Here is an 18,931-nt window from a genome sequence, read left to right on the forward strand (position 1 = left end):
GTTTTCATGTGGTGTCAACTCTCTCCCTGAGACGATTGTTATTAAAACACTACAGTGAGTACATAGTGTCTTACACGTGTGTGGAGTTTCCTTAGCACTGTCCATTGCTTGTTCACATGTCGAAGTGCATTTCAGTTTATCTTATTTTACGCAGCACAGTATTTTTCATGCTACATGGTAATTAACTGAGTAATTAATCTTTATGGCACCTTTCCTCTGATATGCTCCAGGCAGAACTCCCATGACCTTCTTATCAGACATTTGACTATCTATGGATCTCAAGGAGAGGAACAGCAGGGTGGTGGTCTCTGACAGGCCTGGAGAGAGGTGGTTGGCAGGCACTGAAGGCTCCTGAGGGTGGTAGTCAGAGAGGGCAGCCTAGAGAGGCAGCACAAGCTGGTGGCCTGCAGCTGGGTCTGGTTTGGCCCACGCACCGTTTTAAAGAAATTCAAGATAGTGGCTAAAATGGAAAATCATGATACTTTATATTAAAAATCAGAATTTTGTTTAAAAAAGAAGAAGATTTGCCCTAGCCAGTTTGACTCAGTGGATGGAGCGTTGGCCTGCAGACTAAAGAGTCCCGGGTTAGATTCTGATCAAGGGCACATGCCCAGAAGGAGGTATGCAGGAGGCAGCTGATCGATGTTTCTCTCCCATCGATTTTTCTAACTATCCTTCTCCCTTCCTCTCTGTAAAAAATCAATCAAATATTTTTAAAATAATAAATAAATACCTATTTTTAAAAATCTTTAAAGGTTTTTCAAGAATTTCCTAGAAAAGGTCGATAAGACCTATGAGGATATGAAAAGGGATCAACTAGAATTAATAAGGAATTAACAAGAAATGATAAGGGATCAACAATAAATAAAGAATACATTGTCTGAAATAAAAATTATTATACAGAGTCCTAAAAACAGAATGGAAGATTGCAAGAATCAAGTCAAAGATTTGAAACATAAAGAGCCAGAAGACACTCCTCTGCAGAAGCAAGAAGGCAGGAGAATCCAGAAAATTGAAGATAATGTAAGAAACCTCTGGGACAACTTTAAGCGAACCAACATCAGAATTATGGGGGTCCCAGAAGATAAGAGAGAGCAAGATATTGAAAACATACTGAAAGAAATAGTGACAGAAAACTTCCCCCACCTGGTGAAAGAATTAGACTTACAAATCCAGGAAGCGCACAGAACTCCAAACAAAAGGAATCCAAAGAGGACCACACCAAGACAGATCATAATTAAAATTCCAAGAGCAAAAGACAAAGAGAGAATATTAAAAGCAGCAAGAGCAAAGAAGGTAGTTACCTATAAAGGAGCACCTATACGACTGTCAGCTGACTTCTCAACAGAAACCATGCAGGCCAGATGGGAATGGCAAGAAATATTCAAGATGATGAATAGTAAGAACCAACAGCCAAAGATAATCTACCCAGCAAAGCTATCACTCAGAATCGAAGGCCAGATAAAGAGCTTCACCAATTAAAAAAAAAGCTAAAGGAGTTCATCACCATCAAACCAGAATTATATGAATTGCTGAAGGGGGTTCTTTAGGAAGAGGAAGAAGATAAAGATAAAAATTATGAACAACAAATACGTAACTATCAACAAGTGAATCTAAAAACCAAGGAAATTAAAAAAAAATCTGGTGAACAATAGTAACTGTTGAATATAATAGAATCAGAGGTATGGAAGGGGAGTGAACTGACGATTCTTGGGGAAAAGGGGAGAGGGGGGCGTGGGAAGAGACTGAACATAAACTGTGCACCTATGGATGAGGACAATGGGGGGTGGGGAAAGAGCAGAGGGTGGGGCAGGACCTGGTGGAGGAGAGCAATGAGGGGGGGTGTGTGGTGGAAGGAACATTTGTAATAATATGAACAATAAAAATTTATTAAAAAAATAAAAAAATAAAAGAGAGGAGTGGACAGGTAGACGCTCAACCAACTGAGCAACACCAGCCAGGGCTGTTCTAAGTATTTTAACTGCCACAACTCATGCGTGAGGTAGCTGCTCATGTCTCCATCTGAGGCACAGAAAAGTGGAGCAACTTCCTCTGTGTCACCGAGCCAGGAGACGGCAGGACTGGGATGGGGACCCAGTCAGTCAGACTCCAGAAGGCATACTCCCAACCACATACAGGTGTATCTTCTCATTTGTGAGAGGCCCACTGGTCAGCCCCTGCCTCACATGGAGCAAATGGGATCATGTGCGTGAAAGCACTGGGTAAATGGTGATGTGCTTTATAAAGGTGAGTTATTTCTAGTAGTTACTATAACCTGCAGGTCAGGATTCAAGCCAGATGCAAGTCACAGGCTGAGGTTACCCTGCTCATCAGTGTCTCTCTGGCTACGGCTCTGTGGCTGCTAGATGGAGAGGGGATGTCACCAGCACTGATTCTTGAAATTCCAATATGGTGTGAATAAGGAATCAACTAGAGGCCACACAGGAAGCTGAGGGGTGGGGTCCATTTTCAAAGGCACCAATTTATTTCAATACCTCCTTCTCCCACCACAGAGGTAAGCCCACCCAGTCACTGCTCCTTGTTGGAAGGTCCAGGCTTGCCCACTGCCAGGGAGAACAGGAGGTTCACACATCGCCTCTCTGTGCAGCTCCCAGGGCATCCATGTACAGGCGTGCGGTGTGTGGACTGCACACAGATCCTGACCGAGGGAGTAAGTGAGCGCTGGAATCTAGCTCAGGCTCTGTTAGCAAACTGTGTGTCCCGGCGTGGTCTGCACCTGCAGGACAGAGAAAAGTCCGTCTTCCTCCGAAGGTGCCACCTGAGAGCCTCTGGTGCGTCTTCTCAATTGGCCTGCCAGAGGGGCGCCATTTCCAATTCACACGAGGGTCCACGGGGGCTAGTGGGGGTCCTGGCTGTGTACCCTAAAGAGGCAGATGACAGATTTCGTTTCTGCCCAGGAAGTCAACCTCCAGCTCTCAATTTCCCTCAGTCAGACCCCTGGATCCCCTCCCTGGCAAGCTGGCAGTCTCTGTGCAATCCATACTCTCCTGTGGCCTTGTGCCGTTCACTCCCCTCCCTCTCCCCCTCCCCCATCTGATCCAAGGAGGTGATCCGGGACCAACTTCCAAGTTCCAAGCCAGAACCCCCATTTGCTTCCCCTTCAACCTCTGTTCCTGGCTCCATTTCTGGTAACCTGCCTCCCTGCCTGTACCTTCCCGTTCCCCAAGGCTGGAGAATTCCCCCAAGTTCCCGCGCTCAAGGGCACATTCCCACCTGTGGGTAACTTGCCTGACCAGACTTCCAGGTGCCGCTCTGTTGACATTGCCTGCACTCTGCCCACCTTCTGAGTCTAAGCCCTGCTTCATCCCCTGCTACTCACCACCTGCTTTCCCCAGAGCTGGAGGCTGCCCGAGAGGGTGACACCCTGCCTCACCTGCCTGACTGAGCATCTGGGATCAGGTTGGGTCAGAGGGTCACTTCCCTCAGTACCTATCCCAGCCCGAGGGTAAAGTCGGGCTGCTTCAGACCCTCCCTGTTGGACTGTCCTATGAGTAAGTACACCATCATGCTCAGACAGATCCAGAGTGATGACCCACTGGAGCTTCGGTACCCTGAGCATCTGCACGTGGCACCAGGATTCAGGAGGTGCCCAATAGTTACTGAGCCTTTTTGGCTGCTGATTCTATAGCCATTCTTACCTGAAGGTGATTCAGCATTCCTATAAGTGGGTGTGGTGGTGGTTGGAGAGAATATTAAAATCTCCCCTCTCCTACTGAGATTCATTCTTTCTCTCTCCCCCCCCTCCCCCCACCCTCTTAGAGGCACATCCTCTTAGAATCATTGCACTGGAGTTTCTTTGTTGACTTTAGCTCAGATGTGACAACTCTAGATATGAGAAGGGATAAGTTCCTCTATTTCTCACTGGCTGCTTCCTGTATCACCTCCGATTATATATGCCTTTATCCCATCAGCTTGGCTCCCTGCCTCTGTTCAGCAGGTGGTTTTGGGGGACCAAGGTGATTATACCGGAAGCTTGCTGCAAGCTTGGACTGTCTCTGACGTTCCCAAGATTAAGCTGACCTGTGTTGGCAACTCAGCATCTCTTATCCCTCTCCCCCTCCTGCACCCCCCACCCCTGAACAAGCTGGCTGGAGATCCCAAGGCCAGTGGTCCTTGGATGGGTGCCCCAATCCACCCTACCAGAAGCTCAGGGAAACCTTGCATTCGGGGAGTGCTCGGTGCCAGTAATTGGAACATAAAGTCAAGCTTGGGGATATCAGGGGTGTTGGCTTTAACACCTCCTAGCCCCCCACTTTCCCACAGAGGCAGATAGGAAAGGGGCTCCTTATCCCTGTTAATACTCTGGTCTGGGAAGTGACAGGGTGCATCAGACGGCCAATCCAGAGGGGAAGCCAGAAATCCTACTGCCTGGTGCCCCTGCTTTCCAAGCCTTTTGAGGGGACACTCTGGGGCTCAGCCAGGTAGCAGTGTCATCAGCCATCCAGGGTTATGCAAGTCTCCTAGCCTCGGCCCACACCCACAACCCACCAGCGGGGCAGGGCTCTGACTCACTCCCATATGACTGGGCAACCGGGTTTCGGAGACTGACCTTGGCAAGAGGAACAGTTAGGCGGGCGTGGGGCGAACTGGGAACGGCCTACAGCACGCGTTGGTGCTGGTCTCACCGAGGCAAGTGTTTGCATGAAGTAGGAGACAATGGGCTGCGTTGTCTTTTCCCTTTAACTCCCTTAATTCATTTCTCCTCCTCCCCCTCCTCGGGAACTCAGGGCCCTACTGCTTCTGCCTCAGTGGTCAGAGCTTCTACCCAAGAGTCCCCACCAGGTGAGGATGAAGACTATATGCGCCTAGTTCTCCTCTCCTTGGCTCACTCACTAGAGCCCACTTGTCTGTGAGGCTCGCCTCTGTGAGCCCTCACTCTGCCCACACCCTACACCTTCCAGTGCCTCTACCCCTCCATGCTCTCCCCCTCCACATGGCCCGCTCTACCACCCTCTCTCTCACCTCCTGGCTTGGCGTGGCTCACCTCTCCCCACATCACTCGTCCGCATCCCCACCTGCTGCACACCTTTTTTGTTGTCCTTACTCATCTCCTCTCAGGTAGCTGTTAGGTTGGAAAGGCACTGACAAGCTAAGATAGGTCTCTCTTCCTGGGGAAGAACACCGTTCTTATATATGGCTATCTTTCAGGTAGCACCCGTATTCTCTAACTGTGAGAAAAACGGAAAAAGCTCTATTTGTAGCGGAAGGATTTCAGACATTAGCAGAGGCCAAGCGGGTGAAATGGTAGGTGGAGGAGTCTGCCTATTCACCGTCTAACCATGCTTTGCAGGCACGGAATTACCCAGCTTGCATAGGAGCGGCCCTTTGTTGCCTTCACGTGGGCCCATCTCGCCAGGCTCCTAAAACCCTGGTGCCGGCAGTGCTTGTGTTCCAGCGGGTCCTTTTGCAATGCTGGCTGGTGGGTCAGTTTGGGGTTTGTTGAAATTTTCAGTGTTTTCCCTGTTTGTTGAAATCAACGTATCTCCCACTTGACCTTTTCAGTGTCTGACTGTCTGACAGATTGTGGGTGAGAAAGAGAAAAGAGGGGGGAAAGCAACAACTTTCTGTAAGCATGATAACAATGTTTGAAATTGATGTTGACTGAGAAATGGCTAGAAAACACCTTATATATATGAATGTATATACAAATGCCCCAGAGAATCTGGACAAACTCTTATAAATGATTTTGGTTATTACTCTGTGGTGAGTAGTACAGCTGCAGACAGAAAACACTGGGCATGTGGCTCTGGAATGGTTGATATATGCCAGTGATCTGAACACATGTACCTAATTGCACAGAAATCCTGATGGATTGCTAATAATTTTTATAACTGTTCTGTTCCTGTTTCACTTGTGTGTATGTGTGTGTGTGTGTGGGGGGGGGAGAGGTGGGGGGAGGGATTAAAAGTTTTCCAAAGGATGGCTCACACTGTGAGATTCCTGAATGAGTACAGCGGCTGCCCCAGGGGCAGTAGGAGGCCCAGCACCCGGATGCATCAGTGCCTGTGAACCCCCACCCAGGATTTCAGCTCAGCTTGTGCAGCAGGCTGTTAGTTTGAGGTTTATGCCACATTTGTGGTCCTATGTTTACATGAGTCAGGGGATTCTATGAAAGTCACACAGGAGTCTGGAAACCACCTAACTTAAACTGTTGCCTAATTGTAGTGCCCAGTGTATTTTCCGGGCCATGTTTGATGTGTGGGCTGGAATGTCAGAGGCGGTTAACATGTGCCTAAGACTACAGATTCTGGAGACTTGTTTAGAATCAAATTCTAGGTCTACTGCTTGCTAGTTGTGTGACCTTGGGCAAGTTACTTAAACATTCTGATTTAAGTTTCCTTAACCAGATTAAATGAATTAATTTCACATAGAAGAGTGTCCAATACATAGTAGGCACTTAACGAGCATTAGCTTATTACTGTTATTATTTAGAGACAGAGTTCAGAAATTGAACTAGACTGCTACTAAAAGACTGTGAAGAACTGTACTTTAAACAACACGTGAGCTTTACTTTGTTGTTGTTTTTCTTTTTTGTAAAAGAAGGCTAGGGGTATAAAATTCAAAACTCATTCTATCCACCTGCTCTGCCATGGACAGTGCGTAGCTTCCATCTGTAGGTTGCTCACAGTCCAATAGAGCTGCTGAAAACCCAGCCATCACATGGATTCCAGGCAGGAAGCAAGAGGGAGTGAGGAAGAACAAAAAGAGAGGAGCAATCTTCAGCTGCCTGTGCCCCTTTAGGGAGCATTTTCTGGGCACTGCTTACCACCCCATTCCCAAAGCTTCTGTTCATGTTTCCTTCGCTAAAATAACGTCACATGACCCTATGTATTTAACGGAGGCTCAAAAGCGTAGTCATTCCAAATAAAATTGAAGTTGTGTTACTCAAGGAGAAGAGGACAATAGGCAAATAGTAGTTGTTACCCAGTTTTATCTGAACACACGGTAGTGCTTTTAGATAGTTGTGATTGGTTATTTTTATACGTTGAGGATTTGGAAGTTGCTAAGTGAGGTGAAAAGTACCTGTAGATGCACAAAGCCTCTGATGAAGCTGTTATCAGGTTTGGAAACAGATGTAGCTCTTTAATACCTTTATGAATGCCTTTGATTGCTGATCTGATCTAATCTGTTTGGCAAACTTTAAAAAACAATAGCTGAGAGGAATTCTGGATAACAGCATCTCTTACCTTCTCAATTAAGTGTCTGTGAAGGCATGGCAGGGAGTGGTGAGAGGAAAGCTTATAAACCACCCCCAAAAACTAAGTCTCACGAACAATATAGCCCTAGAATTTCAGAGGAATCTTTACCTTCATAAACAAATGAAGGTTAAGACCAACCTTCTCCTCATTTGGATCATGAAACAGAATATACTGGAGAAACATAAGCCTCTTCAGACTGCCCCAATGTTTATCTCTTGATTCAAAGACCCAGCTGACTGGTGTGTGTGTGTGATGGTGTGTGTGTGTGATGGTGTGTGTGTGTGTGATGGTGTGTGTGTGATGGTGTGTGTGTGTGATGGTGTGTGTGTGTGATGGTGTGTGTGTGATGGTGTGTGTGTGTGATGGTGTGTGTGTGTGTGTGTGTGTGTGTGTGTGTGTGTTTTAAACACCAAGGTGGGGGACCTGGCTGCATCCTGAGAGATATAACCCCTGTAGGGAAAGAGTTGTTATAATTGACATTGAGAGAAAGAGCTCTATCAGAACCAGTCAGAAATGTAGCTTTTGGTTCGGAGTGTCAGGTGCAGGGTTAAACGGGTGACCACCCACTGAAAAACAGAACTGGCCTGGGTGTTACGTACTTCATCTTGTCCTTCAGCTGTGGAACTGAGAATGGAGTTTGAGTTCATACAAATAGCAATGGAGCCAGGAGAAATGTACATAACACTATCTATTGTCAAACACCAAGTTTTAAAGGCATTTACTTCCTAGACTGTATGGTTTAGTGACTGGAGCGTTGGCTTTCAGACTGAAGGGTCCCGGTTTGATTCCAGTCAAGGGCATATGCCCAGGTTGCAGGCTCATGTGGGGGGCATGCAGAGGCAGCCGATTAATTGTTCTCTCTCATCGTTGATGTTTTTCTCTCTCTCTCTCTCTTCTCTCTCTCTCTCTCTCTCTCTCTCTCTCTCTCTCTCTCTCTCTCTCTCTCTCTCTCTCTCCCTTCCTCTCTAAAGTCAATAAACAATATATTTAAAAAACCTAAAAGCATTTCCCTTTAAAAAATGATTTAAATATTACTGAGAGGCAGTATAATATTGATACTCTGGAGCCAGACTCTGGGTTCAAATCTTGACTCCACCATTTATACCTCTGTGACCTTCGGGAAATTGCCTAATTGTGGTGTCTCAGCATTCACATCCATAAAATGAGATCAGTAATACTTTTCTTCACTGTTGTTGTGACGATTACACAAGTCAATAGATGAGAAATACTTAGCACAGTACATAGTAAGCACTCAATAAATTCGAGCTATATGATGATGATGATGATGATGATGAAAATCACGATTAAAGAAGAACAATACTTACAGGGAACTCATACAAATTAACAACAGGAAGATAAACAATCCAATAAAAAAATGGGTAAAGGGCCTAAATAGACACTTTTCAAGAGAACATACAGAAGGCCAAGAGACATATGAAAACATGCTCAAAGTCACTAATCATCCAAGAAAAATGACAATGAGGTACCATCTTACACCTGTCAGAATGGCTATCATCAACAAATCAACAAATGACAAGTGCTGGTGAGGATGCAGAGAAAAAGGAACCCTCTTGCACTGCTGGTGGAAATGCAGATTGGAGCAACCACTGTGGGGGAAAAAGTATGAAATTTCCTCAGAAAAATAAAAATGGAACTCCCATTTGACTCAGTAATCCCACTTGTAGGAATGCATCTGAAGAAATCAGAAGCACCAATCAGACATGACATATGTTCATAACAGCACAATCTACAATCTCTAAGATTTGGAAGCAGCCTAAGTGCCTCAGTAGATGAGTGTAATAAAAAACTTTTTATATGTTGCAACAGCATGGATAGACCTATAGAGCATTATGCTAAGTGAAATAAGCCAGTTGGAGAAAGATAAATATCACATAATTTCACTCATATGTGGAATATAACGAACAACATAAACTAATGAATAAAATAGAGCCAGTGCAAAACCAGTTTGGCTCAGTGGATAGAGCATCGGTCTGTGGACTGAGAGATCCCAGGTTTGGTTGCGGGCACACCTCCAGTAGGGGGTGTGCAGGAGGCAGCTGGTGGATGTTTCTCTCTCATCGATGTTTTTAGCTCTCTACCCATCTCCCTTCCTCTCTGTAAGAAATCAATAAAATATATTATAAAAAAAATAGAACCAGATGCATAGAAGCATCGAACAGATTGTCTAACCTCAGAGGGAAGGCAAAGGGATAAGTGATCAACCAAAGGACTCGTATGCATGCATATAAGCATAACCCATGGACACAGGCAGTAGGGGATAAAGACATGTGCTGGGAAGTGGGGACAGCTGGGAGAGGTCAATGGGGGAAAAAGGAGACATATGTAATACTTTAAACAATAAAAAATTAAATAAAAATAAACGTAAAACAAGAAAAATCACAATTAAAGAGCAAAGCAATTTAATATAGAACCTGTAAATAAAATACAGAAATAAAGGGAAGGAAAGAGCAGGTTGAATATTCAGTCTGAATATATCTTGAGAAATAATTTACTGCAGTTTCCAGAAGAAAATTTCTGGTGTCCTCAGAAGAGTAAAAGAGGTATGATCTTTTTATTTTTTATTATTTTTTTTTTTTAGAGGTGTGATCTTTATGAGACAGGACGTAAACCACTCAGAGATAAGAGAATGAGATAACAAACTTTTAAAATGCACATTGAGCCAATAAAGTCCAAAACAGATAACAGAGAAGACGTAAGCAAGCTTGAGAAATTCTCCCACAATGCAGAGGAAAGGGGTGGAGGGAAATCATGTGAGAGAATATAATAGATATAGAGAACAGAACATTGAGATGTGACTTAATAAATAATTGTTTCTGAAGAAGAGAACAGAATAAACGGGACAGAATACTTCACTGTGGAATATAAGAATATTTTCAGACTGCCAGAGAGAGCGTTCTATGTTGATGAAAATGATTGCTTCTTCCACATCCCGAGTCAATGAGAAGAGACTCACATTTAGGCAAAATGTGTAAAGCATCCAGTTTGAGGTGGCATGCTTAAAAGTGGACTGGCTGCATTCATTTCCTCGGTAATACTAAATGCTGGGACAGAACCATGAGCATTTGCCAATGATATTATTATCTACTTTATGCTCTGTTATCTCTTCAATGCAACAGAAGTAGCAGAAAAATATTTCCATAATTAATAATCAAGTTCAGTTCCATGACCAGTTTAAAACTAATATTCCAAAGTAACAATTTTTTATTTCCCCAAAATAAGCATTTTGCTGGGGTGCTTGCCAATCCTGCAGGGCATATTTAGGACACATTTGATAGCCCCACGGGGCTAGGGCACAAGACCTGGGGGAAGTCTGATGAACCCTCCTCTCATTAGAATGAGACCTCCAAGGGAGGCCTGCACCCCAGGAGTAAGGTTGAACCAGAATAAATAGGCCTTCAGAGAGATTGCAACTCAGCTTTAGTTAAGTCTCTGAAATTGGGTTAAGGTGATCCCAGGTTGCTAGTGCTTCCAGACATATGACAGAAGTCACAGATTCACTCTGGAAAAGATTAATTAAAGGTTTAATTCAGCCGAAACCAGTTTGGCTCAGTGGTAGAGCGTCGGTCTGCGGACTGAAAGGTCCCAGGTTTGATTCTGGTCAAGGGCATGTACATTGGTTGCGGGCACATCCCCAGGAGGGGGTGTGCAGGAGGCAGCTGGTCGATGTTTCTCTCTCATCGACATTTTTAGCTCTCTATCCCTCTCTCCTCCTCTCTGAAAAAATCAATAAAATATATTTTTTTAAAAATAAAGGTTTAATTCACTGGGAAGATATAACAATGTTAAGTGAGTATGCATCTCATAATATTATACAATATTTTGAGCTGAATAATAATAATAAAAGTACTATTATCCATGTTATGTTTTGAGGGAAATCTATATATACCTATCTATACACACAAGTATATAAATATATATAGAAATATATATAGATATGTTTTTAGTTTATTTATTTATATATATTTGTATTTAAACACACATGTTAGAAATATATACATATTGATATCAAAATTATTAGTTTAATATAGAAAATAATATAGAAAATTTAGCTCGATGATTTAATTATCTTAGGATGAAGGAGACTGTCATAATGCAAAGGCAAAAATGAGAAACAAAACAAAACAAAAACCCAAAGAAAAAGATTGGTAATTGAATCATTTAAGAGTTAAAAACTTTCTCACATTAAAAAAAGACATTAACAAACAAATAGCAACTTTTTGGTGTACAAGATGACACTCCAATCAACTGAGCGACCTGGCCAGGGCTATAAGTATTAAACATATATATATATTTAATTCTCACCTGAGATATTTTTTCCATTAATTTTTATTTTTAAAAAATATATTTTATTTATTTTTTACAGAGAGGAAGGAAGAGGGATAGAGAGCTAGAAACATCGATGAGAGAGAAACATCGATCAGCTGCCTCCTGCACACCCCCACTGGGGATATGCCCACACCAAGGTACATGCCCTTGACCGGAATCGAACCCGGGACCCTTCAGTCCGCAGGCTGACACTCTATCCACTGAGCCAAACTGGTTTTGGCTCTATTAATTTTTAGAGAAAGTAGAAAAGAGAGGGAAAGACAGAGAGAAACATCAATGTGAGAGAAATACATTGATTGGTTGCCTCCTACACACACCCTGATCAGAGCCAGATAGCAACAGAGGTACATGCCCTTGACTGGAGTCGAACTTGGGATCCTTCGGTTTGCAGGCCAACACTCTATCCACTGAGCCAAACCAGCTAGGCTATAGGAGATATTTTTAACTAATGTTCTAACTCAGCAAATGGCAAGTTTCTGAATAAACTCATCTTGTGCCTGGCTGCCTGAGCTGTTCCTCCACTAAAGAATCACAAACAAGTGCCTTGTTATGATGTGCAGGCCTCAGGGACCCAGACCATAACCCCCAGAAATGTAAGAGTAAGAAAATATGTACACCCCTTTGGGTGTACATGCAGTAGTTGGAGATTTGATTGTTCTTAGTTGCAATCTGTCAGTTTTATATTAGTGGCACACTCAAACCTCTAGAAAGAGCCAATGAACTTCTCTGCCGAAAGAACCTCTCTGTCTTTTCACACACATTGGAGAAGGAAAAGGAAGAGCAGGAGGAAAAGAAAGAGCTTTATATGGGTCAAAGTTAAGGAAACAATTGGGCCACAGTGATAGAATCAGGAAAAAATCAAAAGCTTTCCTGCATTCATTCCATTTCTTTCTTTTGAGACCTTCTGGCTCGTGGCCCTCTTCTTCTAGAGCAGCTGGTCTAATGAAGGCCTCTGCCCTGGGCTGGGCCTTGGCTGGCTCTAGAAGTTATAGAAAAAGATCACTACTTGAGTTTGAACCTGGAGTTAGTCTGAACTCGGGTTAAGAAATCCACAAGATTCCTTATGGCTATGCATGACCTGACTGAGCTCACAAAGTTTAGGAAATCCATGTGGGGATTCCCAAAGTTCTCTGGTGATAAATACTATGTGTTTGCTTATTTTATGACCATAATAATTTCCTGAGAGTTGTCTTTGCTATTGCTGTCAAAACTGTTGAAAAGGATTATTTGAGAGAGAAGATCAACAAAATGAATTCTCTTGAAGAAACATGAGAGAAGAAATCCTTGGTGACAGCATATTAGACAGTTAAATTGACATAAAAAAAAAAAACACACACACAAATGATCCAGATAATAGAAAACATGTAAAAGGACACATCATGCTCTCATGTCTGATTTTCTTTGGGAAGCTGATGGTCCTGGCGTGTGTGATGGGAAACAACCCTGGAGGCAGAGAGAAGTGGATGATGACAGACTACAGCGAGATCAGTTGGAGAGGGAAAAATTGATTTGCTCTGGAGAAGGAAGTGGGTGTGGAAGAGAAAGGGTATTCCAAGTAGCTCCTGTAATAATTATTTTTCTCCTGCAACAGCAGTTTTTCTTTCATTCAGCAACTCTGCCAGTGTCATACAAGCACGTCATAGTGTATCTCTCATCTTAGAAAAAAATAACAACATCCGTTTTCAGTCACTCTTTGTCACATTGATATGCTCTGCCTCTTTGAAGCACTTATTACCTGAAACGTTCTTATGTCTGTATTTATTTATTGTTTTTCTCCCTACTCTAGGACATAAGCTCCTTGAGGGCAGAGATCTTGTCTTTCTTGTTTACTGCTATTTTGTCAGGGTCTTAGAATAGCATTTAGCACATAGCTGGGCTCAGTAAGTATCCCTTGATCGAATGCAATAAATTGAGTGGCATGAAGATAAAAGATATAATTACCCAGGTAAAATAATTTTTTATTTAAACTTTCTATTATTGACACTTTTGCAAATGTTCCCCGTTTTCATCCAGCCCCTCTCTTTCTTGGCCCTCACCATAGTATTGTCTGTGTCCATGGGTTATGCATATATGCTCTTTAACCCTTTCACCTTCCTTTATCCATTCCCCCCTAAAAATAATTTTTAAAGATAATCATGGGTTTCCATGACAGAGACAGTGGGCTGAACTGTGATCCTAGGAATAATTGGAAAAGCAATTCTATAATCTAGTTGGTTATAGACTAAGGATGGCAAACACATGATATACCTGTTGCCGCTTCCCCATTCTGCTTTCAAAGCAGACATCACTCATCCACCATAGCTCTCTTTCCTGCGGAGAATATTTATTGCCGTTTCTGATATGAAATCCATGCTATAAATAAAAAGATAAAATAAAAATTTGCTTAGAATGACAGGTTTGGGAGAAGAACTTATCAATATCAAAGGCCAGGTCTGTTAATAAATAATACTTCTTGACCATCCACTCTGCAGTGTGAATAAGGAAAAGAAAGAATAGTTGCAGAACTTTACTTTTTCCCTTTCTGAACAAACCAAATGACACCACAGTTAAGAGTATCCCACATGCACTGATCACGGAGATCAATTAGAGAGCTCGGCATTCAGCCAAGGACAGATGCCAAAACCCAACCAAGAAAACCTGCCTAGTGACATCCAGGAGCACTGGTAGAAGTATGCCCCACTGGCCATGCCTGGCAGCTGTAATGCACCTTCTCAGAGAACTGCTATCTCTATAAAATGGAGGGAATGAAAGGGAGCCTGGGTGAGATTAAGAATGGGGCAACTCTTACCCAGTTTCTGAATATTTTTATTTGGGGAAGGAGGCAAAGGGAGTGGGGGCAGCAGCTAGGATGTTGCCTTTCATTAATGCGTGGGTAGAACCAACACTTGAATTGAGAGCTGGAGCTTCCTACAACAAGCAGGAAGAGTCAACAAAAATTTACAGATTCTACAATGGTCTGCATGAAATGAATGCCAAGAAGCAAAGTCCTTCCCATGCTTCTGTCTCCTCCCCCCATCACACACCCAAAGCACTGCTCTATATTATGCATCTGGCACATGCCTCAGGAATGAGAGAACATTGTTCATGACCAGTGGGGGAAACTCTTTGGCCAACTTCTGCCTAACGTAAGTGATAAGAAGGAACTTAGCAGAAATCTTGTCAAGATAGTACATCTCAAGCAAGCAGTCAAACAAGCAAGACCATACAGAGTAGAAGCAAACTCTCATTTGCTTAGACTCCCTGCTCCTGACCTCACAATATAGTGGTAGGGCCCTGAGATGACCTGCCAAGAGAGGCTAGGTAAAGGGTGTGGTTAGACCTTGCTTAGTCACTATCCTTTCCCTCCAGTGAACCTTTCTGAGAGTGAATCATCTGAGGCAGGATCACATGAGAACAAGAAATAGGTTTGTATGTAGTATCTTCTGCACAAAGTAGATGCAGGGTAGAAATAGATGAGGGGCTGTTTGCTCAGGGGAATCTTAGTGGCAAACGAATGACTCCTTGGATGTGCAATAGCATAGGAATAACACCTTCCAGGTGTGTCTTGCTTGGATCACTTCCTCACCTGCTGGGCCTTCTTCTCCCCTAATTTCTCTGTACCCTTTAGTACTTTAGGTGTCCTTATACCTTAAGAAGCTACTCCCTCTCCCCATTCCCCCTTCATCCATCCATCACATCATCTTTTCCACATCCAAACTTCTGAGCCACAATGTCTGTACTATCACCTCTTCTTAACTCCCAGATTTCCATATAAGGCAATTCAGAGGCACCATTGCCTTTAGTACTCCTAATAATCCAACCATACCTCAGCAAGCTAGCTATTATTTACCTCGTGGCAGGAGCTCAGAGATGTTAACTAACTTTCTCACAATCCAAACTAGTAAGTGATAAGAGCTGGGATTCAAACCTAGGAGTGTCTGTTCTCAACCTCTATTCTAGTGTTTTCCAAAGTGTGCAAGTTAGAAGAAAAGTACCTGTATTCCATGAGATTAAATAAGAACACTATAAAGGAATTTTTAAATTTTATGCTTCTAAAAGAAACATTATATTCAGTTTTATTATGAAGAAAATCTCTCTAAAAATGGTGTTACATCTTACTCTACCAATGCTTACCATGAGGAGCACTGTTGGCCTATGGTCAAAGTCTGTATACTGTATAATGTTTAGCATCCCAGTTCCCTGCCAGCTAAATCCCAATGGGGTCCTTAGTCAATTACAACCAAGAGTGACCCCTATGTCCAAATATCCCCTGGTGGTATGGATGTTACTAATAAATCATAGACTATAATTACCATGAAGCCCAGGGTCTGTGTCTCTTTTACTCATCACTGCATTCCCAGCCTCTGGCTCATAGTAGGCCTTTGGTAGATAGCAGGAAGCCACTTAATGCATGAATGTGTGATGTTAAATAGATGGCAGCATTTAACCATCATGTTGGATATTATCTAATCTGATCTCACTGGGCATCTGATCTATATAATCTCAATATGCCTGTAATATTATTCAATGCTTATTATGTACTGGATACCTGTATATAATAAAATATTGGTCCTTTCTTGCAGCAATTGAATCACCCAAGTACTTTAATCTAAGCATGAAGTTTTCTATCTCATGAGCTCTTGTTGCTGCCCCTTTATAATAGTGTTTCATCTCTAAATGTTGGGATCAGACCATATCACATAATATTGACTGTTACCATCCAACAAAAAGAATCCAGTCTCTCTCACTCTCTATTGCTTTGATCTCCTTTTATGAACAGTTCTGAGACTCCCAATGTCTTTCTTGCTCTTCTCTTTTTAAAAAGACATATTTTATTGATTTTTTTACAGAGAGGAAGAGAGATGTATAGAGAGCTAGAAACATCAATCAGCTGCCTCCTGCATCCCCCCCCCCCCCCCAAACTGGGGATGTGCCCACAACTGGCTTTAGCAGAGCTGACTTAGCCAGAGAGGACACCGATACCTGTCCTCACTTGTCCAGGGCACTAGCTTCTAGGCAAACTAGAGTTGCAGCCATACTGGGGCAAAGTCCAAACTAGCTCTGGGCCAAAAGGGAGTCTGATGGAAGATGAGGCACAGTGATAAAGGAGCTGGGATGGAGGAACTTGGAAACACAGGCATAAAACAGGCTGCCAGTTCAGGGGACTGTGAACATGACCCTCTCATTCTGAAGAAATGAGGGTGGCAGGTGTCCAGTGTGGTACCCGGGCCTTCTATCTGCCTTTCCATGCTGTGCTCTGCATTTTAGAATCACCCCACTTCTTGTTTATTTGTGTGTGTGTGTGTGTGTGTGTGTGTGTGTGTGTGTTTTAATCCTCACCTGAGGTTATTTTTTCCATTGATTTTTAGAGAGAGAGTGGAAAGGAGAGGGTGAGACAGAGAGAAACACCGATGTGAGAGAGACACATCGATTGGTTGCCTCCCCATGACCCCGACCAGGGTTGGCAGCCTGCAACTGAGGTATGTGTCCTTGAACAGAATCAAAGCTGGGACCCTTCAGTCCAAGGCCGACACTCCATCCACTGAGCCAAACCGGTTAGGTCTCACCCCACTTATAACACTCATTTTTTCAGTCTCAAGCCAGCATTACCTCCCTCACAAAGTTTGATCATTCCCTTGGAGCCCTCCTCCATCTCTTTTCACTCCTGCCCCTCTTACTAGAGCTCCATGGCTTCCCCATTCATCCCTCCCAGCAGGTTAACTGCTGCTGGAAGGAGGGGCCTGGGATTTATTCATCTCAGTATCCCCACTGCTGGCCTCTGCTGCTGGCTCACAGCAGGGCTGGATAAATCACTGTTGAATAAATAGAAGTGTTTACGTAAAATAGGAAAATAAAGCCATCACATGAGCTGCTCTTGAACTTGGAATGCTTTTGATGTCCGGGTTGCGGGGCCAGGTACTGGTTCACTGCCTCTTGCCACATTTTGCCACTGGCTCATTGATTATGTCATTCTGTTACCTACAGTAGGGATAGTTATGTCCTAAGTGTCTGGTCTGGAACTTGAAATACTTTTTCCCTCATAAAAACAATGCTACAAGTCAATAGTTTTCAAATTAAAAATAAAGCAAACAAACAAGTCATGAAACTCTCTCCAAAAGCAATTCTTCTTGAAGTTCACATCCTTCTCTGCCTTCTGCACCCCCTAACCTCACCCTGTCATCAGCAGATCCCTGGGGTGGGTGAGTGGGGGAAGACCTGGGAACTCAGATTTGATGTCACCGCCATAAAGGAGTGTTGGGCCCAATGTAGGAAGCCCAGCGAGCACCTGAAATACTAGTAAAGGCCTAAAGCCACTGTAAGCTGCCTCTAGCTTGTTGGGAATGTAGTCAGAGGCATCTACAGGAGGAGCAATAATGGAATGAATTTCTTTTTAAAAAAAATATATTTTATTGATTTTGTACAGAGAGGAAGGGAGAGAGATAGAGAGTTAGAAACATCGATGAGAGAGAGTCATCGATCAGCTGCCTCTTGCATACCCCTTACTGGGAATATGCCTGCAACCAAGGTTCATGCCCTTCACCGGAATCAAACCCGGGACCTTTCAGTCCCCAAGCTGACACTCTATCCATTGAGCCAAACCAGTTTCGGCGGAATGAATTTTTATTCAGTGTTCATTTTAGGTATGCTCTTTTAATTCTTGCAACAGCTATGAAATGGGAAAATAACAAAACTCTATCTCGGAGGGTATTGGGAATGACATAATGTATATAAAATGCCTGTGGCAATGTGCCTACAATCAATGTTTGTTGGTGGTCCTGTCTTGTCCTCAGTCTGCCAAAAAGTTCCATAAGCCTGGGAGGGTGTGTGCTCATGGGGTCAGGGCCTCCAGCCTTTGGATAGGTTGTGAGTGCCTGAGGGTTCACATTTATTAGGAAGATTCTTCAGGTGGGGTTAACCTGCTAGAAAGAAAGTTGAAACTGTTGGGTCCAAATCCTGGCTTTCCCAATCACCGGTGTGTGTATCAGTTTCCTCATCTGTTGAAAGCACATGATGATAATGAACATGATGCTCAGGACACCTGTCTCCTCAGGTTGGTGGAAGCACCAAAGAATAAGCACGTTGGAACCTCTCAAATGTTAGCTGTTACTGTCCTGCTTTACCCCTTTGCTCTTTCTGCACCTAATGATAGAAGCACCAGGCACACCAACAAGAGTGCCCCTCACCCTTTTCTTAGCCTTTAGATTCTTTTGCATCCCGGACCTGCTGAGTCAGAAAGCCTGGGGTGGGGACATATTTGAACACATCTTCTAGAGGCTTCTGAGGCATACTCCAATCTGAAAACTGCTGTTAGAGATCAAATTTCTGGAATCATTTAAGAAACTCATGCCCTGACCGGTTTGACTCAGTGGATAGAGCATCTGCCT

At 43.4% G+C, this 18,931-nt stretch overlaps 1 long non-coding RNA gene across 10 annotated transcripts in view; it reads left to right on the plus strand.

Moving 5' to 3' along the window:
• LOC311631350 overlaps positions 1-18,931 on the plus strand; it is a 741,950-nt gene that overhangs the window by 171,727 nt on the left and 551,292 nt on the right. The window lies entirely within an intron of this gene.

This window comes from Pipistrellus hanaki, assembly GCF_964339955.1.
Source record: "Pipistrellus hanaki genome assembly, chromosome: 12".
NCBI classification, from domain to species: domain Eukaryota; kingdom Metazoa; phylum Chordata; class Mammalia; order Chiroptera; family Vespertilionidae; genus Pipistrellus; species Pipistrellus hanaki.